The sequence below is a fragment of the Callospermophilus lateralis genome, chromosome 5, assembly GCF_048772815.1.
Source record: "Callospermophilus lateralis isolate mCalLat2 chromosome 5, mCalLat2.hap1, whole genome shotgun sequence".
Classification (NCBI taxonomy): domain Eukaryota; kingdom Metazoa; phylum Chordata; class Mammalia; order Rodentia; family Sciuridae; genus Callospermophilus; species Callospermophilus lateralis.
Window position 1 is genome coordinate 104,904,099 of NC_135309.1, and position 12,965 is coordinate 104,917,063.

The 12,965-nt window shown below is 35.7% G+C and overlaps 1 protein-coding gene and 2 pseudogenes across 4 annotated transcripts in view; 2 read left to right on the top strand and 1 right to left on the bottom strand.

Annotated features, from left to right (window-relative positions):
• The window catches only part of Scamp1 (secretory carrier membrane protein 1), a 103,979-nt gene that overhangs the window by 52,171 nt on the left and 38,843 nt on the right, over positions 1-12,965 (bottom strand). The gene's annotated exons all lie outside the window — the stretch shown is intronic.
• LOC143400021 (large ribosomal subunit protein uL30 pseudogene) lies at positions 870-3,567 on the top strand (annotated as a pseudogene).
• On the top strand, positions 9,376-10,209 carry LOC143400022 (large ribosomal subunit protein eL6 pseudogene; annotated as a pseudogene).

The following is a 12,965-nucleotide window of genomic DNA, read 5'->3' on the forward strand; positions in this document are numbered from 1 at the left end:
ATATTCACAAATATGAGTGAGCCATGAATGCTAATTATAGCTTTATTTATTAAAGGGAAGTTAGAAACAATCCAAAAGCCCCAAAATAGGGAAATTGTCAGATAAATTATGATTCAGTCACAGGGGAGTATATTATACAGCTATTTAAAGCTCTAAAGGCTAACTGGGTGTGCAGTGCAGTGGTAGTGTGCTTGCCTAGCAAGCACAAAACCCTGGGTTCCACGCCCAGCCCCATAAAAAGAGAAAGAGAGAGAAATTTCTGAAAGAGTATTTAATATAATGGGGAAGCTTGGACAAATAATTAGTGATAAAAGTAAGTTATAAAACAAAGCTGATGGGTTGGGGCTGTAGCTTAGTGGCAGAGCACCTGCCTTGCACGTGTGAGGCGCTAGGTTCTATCCTCAGCACCACATAAAAATAAATAAAATAAAACAAAGTCGAATATACAGTATAATTCTAACATTTAAAATATGAAAATAGATCAAAATATTCATAGTGATTATTTCTGGGTAGTGGGATTAATTGCTTTTGTTGTATTTTAATCACCTTTATAATATTGCTACCAAAAGAATCATAAATTCTGTTTCACCTGCCTATTTTCCCCATCCCAGTATCTCATATTAATAGCCAAAAAATCCTGAAGGTAATCCAGGTAGATAAAGTGTGATCATAAAGTCCTGCCCACTTGGTTTAACAAGCAGTGACAATGAAACATTGACTAAATAAAGTGCCTGGTGAAGTCAATTTGGTAGCACACCTCAGGGAAAACAGGAAATTACCCAGGAACTCACCCTGCAGAAACCTTACTGTTAGTACTTTATTATTAAATAACAAATGAGGTAGTAAGTGAAATAAATCAATGGATAAGGATGAAGGTGGGTTAGAGTTAGTAATTTGATACATTTGAGATTATAACTGCTTGCAGAACAGCAATGCTGAAGAACAACAAATCTCTAATAGCACTGATATTAATCTAACAGCTATTATCTCCACAATTTCTTTACACTTGTAGATGTTAGCTAAATCTCTGTCCAGTTGAGACCCTGTATTTTCTTCAGCTACAACACACTTAATTAGCCACCTCAAACCAAGTACAACTCTAGAGGAAGACTCCTGCCATAATTATTAAAGATGATGATCGTTCCTAATTCTTTTCCAAGTTTTCACTTCTGCACATGAGTGAATGAATGAACGAATAGAACAATCCACTCAAGATTGCCATTTCTGACAAAGCAGCAGACCACACATTTATAGAAACCCATGATATATAATATCTAAAAATACTGGGGCTGGGGTTGTGGCTCAGCGGTAGAGCGCTCGCCTCACACGTGCGAGACCCTGGCTTTGATCCTCAGCACCACATACAAAAACAAACAAGTGAAATAAAGGTGTTGTGTCCAACTACAACTAAAAAATAAATATTAAAAAAATAAAATAAAAATAAAAATACTGGATCAAAATTTATTTTAAAAATATTGTAAATACATGAGTAAACTAACAAGAAACCCTGGGAGACCAGAAAGTAGGAGAAACTATAAATCCAAGAAAGAGGGACCTTGAAAGCATGCCAATAAACAAATCACTAGGGTTTAATAAGCTGCAGATGAAGCATGGGAGCTGATGGAAAGTAGAGACAAGAGTAAGCAGGTGAAGGTTTCCCACTGAACCAGCAAGCTGCTTTAAAAAAAAAAAAAAATTCTACCAATGACCAGGTTTAGGAGCTGCTGACTCCTCCCCCAGGCTTGAACTTGACTGATATATGATCTTAGCAGAACAGCAGTAATGAGTACCTATATCTTTTGTGAACCCAATACCACTGGGATGCAAACCCAGGTACTACAGAGTAGTACCTTGTCAAAGTCCTGACAAGTTGTGCACAGAAATCCTGAGATCCTGTGCAACACCGAACTGTGAGCCTGAATGAGCCCACCCTTTTGTATATATAATCTTTGCTCCTCTTGTCCTCAGCAAGTAATCCCAGGACTACACCCTGTGTACTGTCCCCCTTGTGCTAGAGCACGAGTCCCAAATCCCAATAAAGCCTTGTTCAGATGATACTGCTTGCATCTTAGTGATTTCTATCTTGAATTGAGCCAAAAAAAAACTCTTAAATGACAGTAGAATGAGTCAGACATAAATTTCCTATGGACATATATGAATACACCACAGTGAATCTCAACATCATGTACATCCACAAGAGTGGGAGCCTAATTAGAATAAGATATACTCAATGTTTGTATAAATATGTCAAAATAGATTCTACTCTCATGTATAATTAAAAAAGAACAAATTAATTTTTTTAAAAAAAAGAACTCTTGAATGAGCCAGTAACATTAAGAGCTGAGAGCTGGTAACACCAAAATGAGCAACTAATATAAAAAAGAGCTATGCTTTGCCTTTTGGTGATTTTTTTTCCAGACCTGAGGAAAAAAAAAAATACTGATTGGTAACAGTAAAAGATCTGAGATTCCCACATAAAGTCAGAACTTCCTAATAAGCTCCATTCTCATGAACGAGCAAGAAAAAAGCAAATGGTGAGAAAATGGTGGGAATATTTGTATACCTTGTCTTTGACTTTGAATATTGAAGAAGAAGGAAATCTTCTTTAATTCCTAATCACAAACCTACTAACTTGCATATCTGGAACCAGAATTCCTACTATCCACATAGATGAAAATTATTCTAAGCTTAAACTATCATTACAAAGAATCCCAGTTTGTAAGAACCTTAGGTACCTTGTAAAGGTACAGGAACATGTTTTAAAACCAGGATTTACCTCTTTTCAGGATAGAACCATATATGGTACAGAAAAGAAGAAAAATAAGGTATCTGCTGTGCTAAAAACCCTATTGAAATGGCAAAGAAATTTTCACAGAGCTGAAAATTAAGCATCTGAGAGTGAAGTTTGCCCCAAACATGCTTTGAAAGTTGAGGAGGAAGCAAGAATATCTTTGAAAAAGCTAAGCACTACCACAAGGAATACAGGCAGATGTATAAAACTGAAATTCGAATTGCTAGGATGTTAAGAAAAGATGGCAATGGCAACTTCTATGTACCTGAAGAACCCAAACTGGCATTTATCATCAGGATCAGCAGCATATCAATAGCATGAGCCCAAATGTTCATGGTGTTCTAGCTTCTTCACCTTTACCTGATCTTCAATGGCACCTTTGTTAAGAGCAACAGGGCTTCAATTAGCATGCTAAAGATTGTGTAACCATATATTGCATGGGAATACCATAACCTGAAATCAGTAAATGAGATGATCTACAAGTGTGGCTATGGCAAAAATCAATAAGAAGTGATTGCCTTAACTATACTTCAAGGGTTATTCATGCTTTAATTGTTTGATCTTCTGGTAAGCATGGAATCATATGCATGAAGAATCTGATTCATGAGATTTGTACTGTTGGAAAATGCTTCAAAGAAGCAAACAACTTCCTGTGACCCTTCAAATTATCTTCTAAATGAGGTGGGATGAAGAAAAAGACCATCCATTTTGTAGAAGGCAGAGATGCCAGCAACAGAAGAGATGAGGCCAACAGACCTATTAGAAGGATGAACTAAAGTATCTTGCATGGTATTTTTGTAATCTGGCCATCAGCCAGCAGTAACTGCCCTCAAATTTAAAAACATTAAAATAAAAATAAGAACAGATTACAAAGAATTTTTATCAAGTCTAAGTCACTTTGACTTGTGATTTAAACATACAAGAAACAAACCACTTTGAGAAAGGGCCAACAGATGTTAACAAATACAAAATAAGACTGGAATATACTGAAGTGATCAAATATAAAATAGGTATGTTTAATAAATAAAAGATGTTAATAAAAGTTTGAATAAACAACGAGACTCTCAAAATGATCTAGTTTCAAATGATACAAAAGGAACTTCTAAAAACAAAAACTGCAATTGAAAGCATAAATTTAATAAATAAGTTAAACTGCATACTACATAAAGATGAAGATATAATAATGGGAAAATAGCTAAAGAAAACTATACAGAATGCAGCATGAAGAAATTAAAAACTGGAAAATATTAGAAGTTATGAGATAAGATCATATAACAGTATCTAACATACAATTCAGAATCCCAAAGGAAAGGAACAGAGAATGAAGAATCAGTGTGCAAACAGGATGTGAGGACACTAATTCTCAGACTGAAAACTTCACACATTTTTTAAAAATTTAATACCAAAACACATCATAGTGAAATAATAAACCCTAAAAACAAGTGATCTTAAAATGGCAAGAGAAAAAAGAACATTTCACATAAAGGAATGTCACTAAGACCAAGAGCTGGCTGCTCAATACGACAATGGAAGCCCAAGTAGAGCGTCTTAAACTAGAGAAAACGACTACCAATGTAGAACTGTAAATTCAGTCGGATAAACTTTTGAGAACAATTGGGGCTCACGAACATGTTACCTCAACGTATGGCACCATGACACACTCAATATTTTGAATTAGAGGAAATTGGCCTCAGGAGCAAGGTCTCTCTGGCCTTCTCTCATTCTCCTTCTCAAATCAAGTCACAAAATCTAGAAAGGTCACTCTGTCCCTTTTCCACCCTCACGCCAGGAAGGTCATGATCCATATCCAGGAGAAAGGAAAGCTACACAGAGAGGCCAAGAAGAACCTAAATAGACAGACCCCGGAAACTCAACCAGGCCTATCATCAATGCATCAAACCCCTTTGTCCAATCACATTTCTACAAAATGTCCATTTTCCAACAAACTTAAGCAAAAAAACAGTTTCCCTAGGTCTTTGGGTCTTCATTTCTGAAGGATCCCATGTCACATAAAACTTTGATTAAATAAATCTGTAAAGCTTTTCTCGTTTTAAGCTATATTTTATTTCTGGGGTGTCAGTCATGACCATTACAATGCAAAAGGAATTACATCATAGTTCTCACACACATACACAGAACCAAGGTGACAATAAATACTAAAGAATTATCATCAGTAAACCCTCAATGAAGGAACTTCTACTTTAAGAATAGGGAGGAAATTTTACTATAAGCAACAATTGAGACACAAGAAGGAAGACCTCTCCGTCTCACTGGACACTAAATAGCATCGTCATTTGACATTCATTCAAACTCCAGATAGCAAAACAAACCTATCTGCGGAGGAAAGACGACACTCCATCACGACTGGATGTGCCAGAATAAGAGAAGCCCTTCTCCTCCTGACCAACCTAGACCATGTCTGCCACTATTCTGTCAATACCTGGACAAACCTGTACTGAGAAAAGCAGATGGTGCAGGGACAGAAACAAAGGACAAAACTGGGACAGAACAGGAAAAGGATAGAGGAGCTGATTCTGGAGGCAGAATGAAAAACCAAGTCTGAAAGAGCAAAGCTGCATATCCCTCTCCCATGCAAATCAGACTTCACAAATTAGAATGAGATTGTATTTTAAAACATCTCTGGGAAAGTTAAAGGGTTATAATTCTTTCATAGTTTAATATGAATTACATTTACAGGTCCTGTGTTGGCTGTACAGAACTCAACCAGGACCAATAGATAAAAATGACACACAAATATATCTTGCTTCAATAAAATTAAGAACTGCATAACAGTCACAGTTATACATAGTGGATGGACTGTTCTATAAGGTAGCAAACTCTCTGTACTGGAAATTCCAAGGTGTTTTATTAAAAAAAGAAAAAGAAAAGGCTGAAAATTCAGGATCCCTTCAAGGCATGGGAAGTCCATAATTGATCTTTGTCATACATGAGCAAACTCCTTCCTGGTTTTCTACCCCATTCTAAACCCTTACAAGAAAACTTCTTTCTTATACCTGTTTTTAATCCTAAATCTACAGGAATGCTTATGTATTCATGGATCTCCTATATCAGAAACCCTATGAATTTACCAAAAATGCAGACTCTGAGACCCCCTGCAGTGAACTTTAGGGGTTGAAAAAAAGGAATTTGCATTTTTAACTAACCAACTTTTTAAAAATTATTTTTAAATTTGTATTTGTTCTTTTTAGTTATGCATGACAGTAGAATGTATTTTGACATATCATACATACATGGAGTGTAACTTCCCATTTTTTTTGTAGACAACATGTTTAACAAGCTTCCCAGGGTGATTCTTAGGCAACAAAGTGTTGAGAAATTCCCCCTAAAATAGCTACTATAAACGACAGTTGAATTATTTTACCTAAAGAAACTATCAAAAGAATTCTGAAACCTTCTGTGGATTTCACTCTTTCACAGCCTCTGAACTGTGGCTATGCTTAACACAGGTTCCCTTGGTTTTAAGGGTGATGACAATTATACATACTAATCTCAGAATCAGGACAAATAAAAATGATTTTATTAGAACAGGTAACCATTCTAAATCAAGGCTTTAAAAAAATTAGAATTATTTGGAGGAGGATGTGTATAACAGGAGAAAAGAAGGGAAACAATGGATGGGAGATTCCTAGTAGAAAAAGACACACAGAGAAAGAAGCTCAGTGGCAGAGCGCTTGCCTGGCGCGTGTAAGGCACTGGGTTCAATTCTCAGCACCACACAAACATAAACTAAGGTCTTGTATCCATCTACAACTAAAAATAAAAAAGAAAAGAAACACAAGCATAAGCACACACATTCATTCATATGTTCATCAAATATTCATGATTCATGATCAAATACAATGGACTACAAACAGATATGGGAATTTGGGATACATTAATGAATGTCACAGGCGAACACCCCTACTCTCATGGAGCTTACAGGTAGCAGAAATAAACATTCAGGTAATAAACAAATACATTGTACAGCATCTTAGAAATCACAAAACATAACAGGGTAAATGGGTCATGAGTGCAAGTTGATCGGGGATAATCTTACAAAGGTGGTTGGGGAATATTTGAGCAGGGGCTTTAGAAAGATGCGGAAGAAAGTCTTGCAGATATTGGGAAAGACCATGTAATCAGAAAGAATGAGCAATACAAAGTTAGGAGAAAGCCAGGCACATACAAGAAAGACCAGTATGCTAGACAGAAATACAGAGGGAGAGGGTATAAGGAGATGAAGAGCAAAGAGATATCAGGTGTTGAGGGCTGAAATCAAGTCAAGATGGCACCTGGCACTTTATTTAACCCAGCCAGACTACAGCAATCAGGGACCAGTGTAGAGACTATTTTACAGAGTCATGATTTACTCTAAGAAAAAAAATTAAAAGTTAGTAAAGGGGACTTTCAATTTCCAGTTCTACGTAAGAAGTTTGGAATTTGCCATCCCAATCCAACAGGTAAGAAGATAAACAAATTGAAAAATCAGCAACTCTTCTTGGACACCTTAAGGGAGGTGAGGACACAGGGCAAACTGCTGCTCCAAGATTGGAAAAACGGACAAGTGAATAGGGCAGAATGGTTTGCCAGAGCAAAAGCCCTCTAAGAAAACTGCAGGAGGAATCAGAACCGGGGTAGGAAAGTCTGAAGTGTAATTCATGAATTGCTGGAGGCTCAGTGTGGACAGTTCTGCGGTTGACCCAATCATAGGAGGACCCTCTACACATACTTTTGTTCTCATAGTAAATATCAGAAAAATCCCCTATACTTGTCACAGGGAAAAGAGGGAAGTGACCATTCTGAAAAATACTAGAACACTCTAGTGTTCTTAACAAGCACTATCCTCGGGAGAAACAATTTAAGCAATGCCAACTTGCTGGGGTTTTATTGATGCTTAACTGACCTATGGGAGTCAGATTCCCCCTACTTGAACCATCCTGTCCTACCTAAAGGAGAAGTAAAACACTTGTGGAGTTCATAGAACAGACTCAATAAACGACAGACCTAATCAACAGGACTGCAAAACACTTCCCAACACCTTACCACCATCTAACTAAAGAGCTATTTACAGCAATTATTTCATCTGGTACCTCATGTCTGGATATCAGGGAAAAAAATTATCAGACATATAAAAAGACAATTTGAAGGAACATGGACATAAGTTGAAGAAACTTCAGACAAAGCAGAGATGTTGAATTATCAGAACAGGAATCAAAGTAAATATGACTAATGCGCTAAGGCCTATAAGGGATAAAGTAGATAGCATATGAGAATAGATGGACAATGTAAGCAAGGACATGGAAAGCCTGAGCAAGAACTAAAGAGAAATGCCAGGATCAAAGCCACTGTAGCAGAAATAAAGGATATCTTTGATGGACTTATTAGTAGACAGGACGCAGATGAGAAGAGAATCTCTGAGGTTAAGGATATAACAATAGAAACTTCCCAAACTAGAAAGCAAAAGACAAAAGAGATGATCTAAAGACTGTGAAACAAATACAAAAAGTATAATATACAATGAAAATATCAGAAGGAGAAGAAATATACAAAGGATGGGGAAGAAATGTCTGAAAAAAAATGACAGAATATCTTCAAGTTAATGTCAGATATCAACTACAAATCCAGGAAGCTCAAGAACACTAAGCAGAATAAATGCCAAGAAAAACCACACTGAAGCAGAAACTACAGATAAACAAAGTTGAAGAAAAATTTCAAAATCCAGAGGGAAAAACACCTGACCTATAGAGTAATAGAGATAAGAATTGTACTTGACTTCTAAGAAACCAAGTAGGGAAGAGGAGATTGGAACAAATGCTTAAAGAATTAAGAGGGGGGAAAACCCTCTTAATTAGAATTCTGTACTCTGTAAAATTCAGCTTCAAAACTGAAGGATATAAAAATTTTCACAGGTGCAAAAATTGAGGGAATTAACTACTAGTAGATCTGCCTTGCAAAAACTGTTAAGTTCTTTGGAGAAAAGAAAAATGATATAGGTCAGAAACTTAGGTATATGTAATAGCAGTAGGGCATCTAAGAAGAAAGAGATGAAGATAACTTTTATACTTGATTGATCTAACAAAAATAAGTTGGTTCAAAATAATAGCAACAATGTATTTGATTAGATATTCTTATATATGCATATATAAAATTGAAATGATGGGAGGAAAAATGGGTTATTTTGTTTTATTAGCTACTCATGAAGTAGAATGTAGTTATTTGTATGTGGGTTTGGATTTGTTGTAAATGTATAGTGGGAACTCTAGGACAAGCAAAGTTTAAAAAAAAAAGGAAAAAAAACACCCTCTAGGATAAGGAAAGTTAAAAAGAAGACAAAAACAAGTTGTATATCTGATATGTTAAGAAAGGAGAGAAAACAGAATCATATAGTATGCTCAACCTAAAACATCTAGAAGACAAAAATAGGAACAAAAAATAAGGACAACAAAGTAACCAATATGGTAATATTAATCCAACTGCATAAATAATCACTTTGAGCATCAATAATCTATGTGCACCAATTAAAACACAGAACTTTTCAGAATAGATCAAAAACAACAACACCCGTTTTTTTCCCATCTTGTAAAATGAAGAATAAAAATCTGGATAGCAAAGAGGAGAAACCCCAAGCCAAGAAGGTTGATGCCAATAGTAAGGTTAAAAAGGATGACCTCCAGGCTAAAATGACAAGAAGGGGAAACCCCACTGCAGCTGAAACCTCATCCTTAGAGGAATTGGCAGATATCACCAATGTGGTATGTATTCCAGAAAGGACATCTACAAGAGGCAGCACTTAACTGCTTAAAACCAAAGGAGAAATTTCTCATTCCTGTCACAAAACCATTTGGTGGTGACAAGAATGATGATACCTAGGTGATAAAGCTTTGCTAAGTGCCTACATATTTGTCTACTGAAGATGTGCCTCCAGAGCTGTTGGACCAAAGCAAACACCCCTTCAGCCATACAGGAGAAAACTAGAAGCTAGCATTCCTTCTGGATCCTTCCTGTTCATCCTTGATGGGGCCACAGAGGCAGGATAGTGGTTTCCTGAAGCAGTTGAGCTCCGAGTTGCTACTTGTGACTGGACCTGTATCCCTCAACTGAATTCTTCTGCAGATAATACACCAGAAATTTGTCATTGCTACCTCCACAAAAGCTGACATCAGTAGTGCGTAAATACCAAAACACTTCACTGATGCTTATTTCAAGAAGCAGCATTTATAGAAGCTGAGATGCTAGGAAAGTAAGATCTTCAATATAGAAAAAGAGAAATATGAGCTTTATAGCAGTGCAAGTTTAATCAGATAGCTGTGGACTCACAAATTCTACCAAAAATCAAAGCTATTCTTTGGCTCCAAGGCTATATGTAATCTGTTTTTACTCTAACAAATGAAATATATACTCACAAATTGGAGTTTTAAATTTATTTCTTACCAAGAACTGAATTAAATGATTGGTATGCTTAAAACAAAAACAAAACAAGACCCAACCATAATGTTTTCTATAACAAACTTTCTTTAAATACAAATATATAAATTAAAAGTAGATAAAGATGTGTATGGTGGCTCATGCCTGTAATCCCAGTGACTCAGGAGGCTTACGCAGGAGGATCACAGGTTTTCAAAGCCAGCCTGAGCAATTTAGGGAGGCACTGTCTCAAACTAAAAAGGAGTGGGGATGCAGTTCAATGGTAGAATGCTTTTCTAACATGCATGAGATCCTGGATTCCATCACTGGTACCACCAAAAAAAAAAAAAAAATGTTTATGTTAAGAATGCAAGACAGCTGGGGTTTTGGCTCAGCATATGTAAGGTATTGGGTTCAATTCTCAGCACCACATATAAATAAATGAATAAGATAAAGGTCCATCAACATGTAAAAGAAATTTAAAAATAAAACAATGCAAGAGTAGTAACATTAGTTTCACAAAGAGCAAATTTCAAAGCCAGGAAAGTCATCAGAGATAAAAAAAAAATAGTGTATTACATAATGATAAATGGGTCAATTCTCCAAGGAGACATAACAATCTTTAATATACATGTACCTAAATACAAAGCATCAAGCTACATGAAGCAATACTAATAGAACTGCAATAAGAATTGAATAAATCCACTAATGTGATTAGAGACTTCAATATCTCTCTAACCAAAAATGGAGTGATCCATCAAGCAAAAAAATCATTAGGAACATTGTTGACTCAACACCAGCAATCAACTGGATATAACTGATATCTATCAAGTACTTCACTAAACAACTGAATGCATTCTCCTCAATTTCACATGGAACACTGACCAAGATAAGCCACATTTTGTGACATAAAACACACCTTTACAAATGTAAAAGAAATCATGCAATGACTATCCTCAGTTCACAAGTGAATTAAACTAGAAATTAATAACAGAAAGATAACTAGAAAATCCCACAATACGGGGAGATTACATAACAAAGTTTATCACAACACATGGGTCAAAGAAGAAATATGAAGAAAAATTTTAAAATATTTTGAACTAAATGAAAGTAAAAACACCATTTATCAAAATGTGTCAGACACAGTGATACAGTAGTTAGAGGGAAATGTACAGTGCTGAATTCCTATACCAGAAAAAAAGGAAGCTATAAAATCAATAATATAAGTTTCCATCTTAGGAAACTTCAAAAGAAGAACAAATTAAATCTAAAATTAACCAAAGAAAAAAGAGCAGAAATTCATGAAATTGAAAATAGGAAACCAATAGAAAATCAAAACTTGATTTTTTAACAAGATCAATAAAATTAATAAGCCTCTAGGTAGGCTGACTAAGAATAAAAGAGGATAAAATCAATGGAATTAAAAATCAAAAAAAGGATATCACTGAGGTCCTGTGGACAATCAAAGGGTAATCAGATACTCAGGGAATATTATGAACAAACTATGCCCACAAATTTGATACCCTAGAAGAAATGGACCAGTTCCTTGAAGGACACAATCTGCTGGAATTTACATAAAAAGAATTAGACAATCTGAATAGGCTTATACCTAAGAGACTAAATAAATAATAAGCTTCCAAAACAGAAAGCACCGGGCCCAGACAGGTTCACTAGCAAATTCATTTAAAGAACAAACTTTATTAATTCTCTAAAATGGTTTTCACATGATGTGCTATAGTTTGTAACTGGAGTGTCCCCCAGAGGCTTGGTTGCCAGTTTGTGGTCTCCCAAAGGCCTTTGTTTTAAAGGTGATGGAACCTTTAGGGGTGGGTCCTAGTATAATAAAGTTGGGAACATACCCTTGAAGTAGCCATTGGGACCCTGGACTCTCCTCTCCTCTATGCTCCCTGACCACAATAAGATGAACAGACTTCTCCACAGTGCACTCCCCATAGGCCTAACGGAACAGGGTCAAGTAACTTCTGAAAATGTAACCCAAACAAACCTTTTCTCCTTTAAGTTATCGATCTTAGATTTCTGTCACTGTGACAAACTACCTAACAAAAGACAGGAGCAGAAGAATTATATCCTAACTCATTTTGAGGCCAGCACTATACAAACATCAAACCAGAGAGAAACTACTAGAAAACTACTGAAACACATCTCTAACATAAATGGAAAAGTCCCCAAGAAAAAAATCAGCAGCTTGAATGCACCAATGTATTAAAATAATAATACATAGCTCAAGTGAGATTTATCCCAGGGATGCAACATTAGTACAACATTCAAAACCAATCAATATAATTCATTTGATCAAGAGGCTAAAAATGAAAAAAATCATACAATCATAACAATAGATGCAGAAAAAGCATTTCACAAAATCTAAGACTCATTCATAATAAAAACTCTCAACAAACTTAGAGAAATTCTTCAACATGATACAGAACATCTCAAAAACACTGCTAACTTCATACTTAATGGTAAGAAATTAGAAGCTTTTCTGTTAAACTCAGGAATAAGGCAACATGGCTTTCCAACACTGTACTGGAATGCCTACCCAATTAATCATAAATAGAAAGAAAAATACATCAAAAGTTATAAAGATTAGGAAGAAAGAAAGAACAATGTCCTTTCTTCACAGATTAACAAGACCATCTATGTAGAAAATCCAAAAGTTATAAACAAAAAAATCCTGGAACCAGCAAGTGATTAAACCAAGGTTGTAGGATAACAAAGTTAATCACTTTCCTATATACCAGTAGTGAACTAG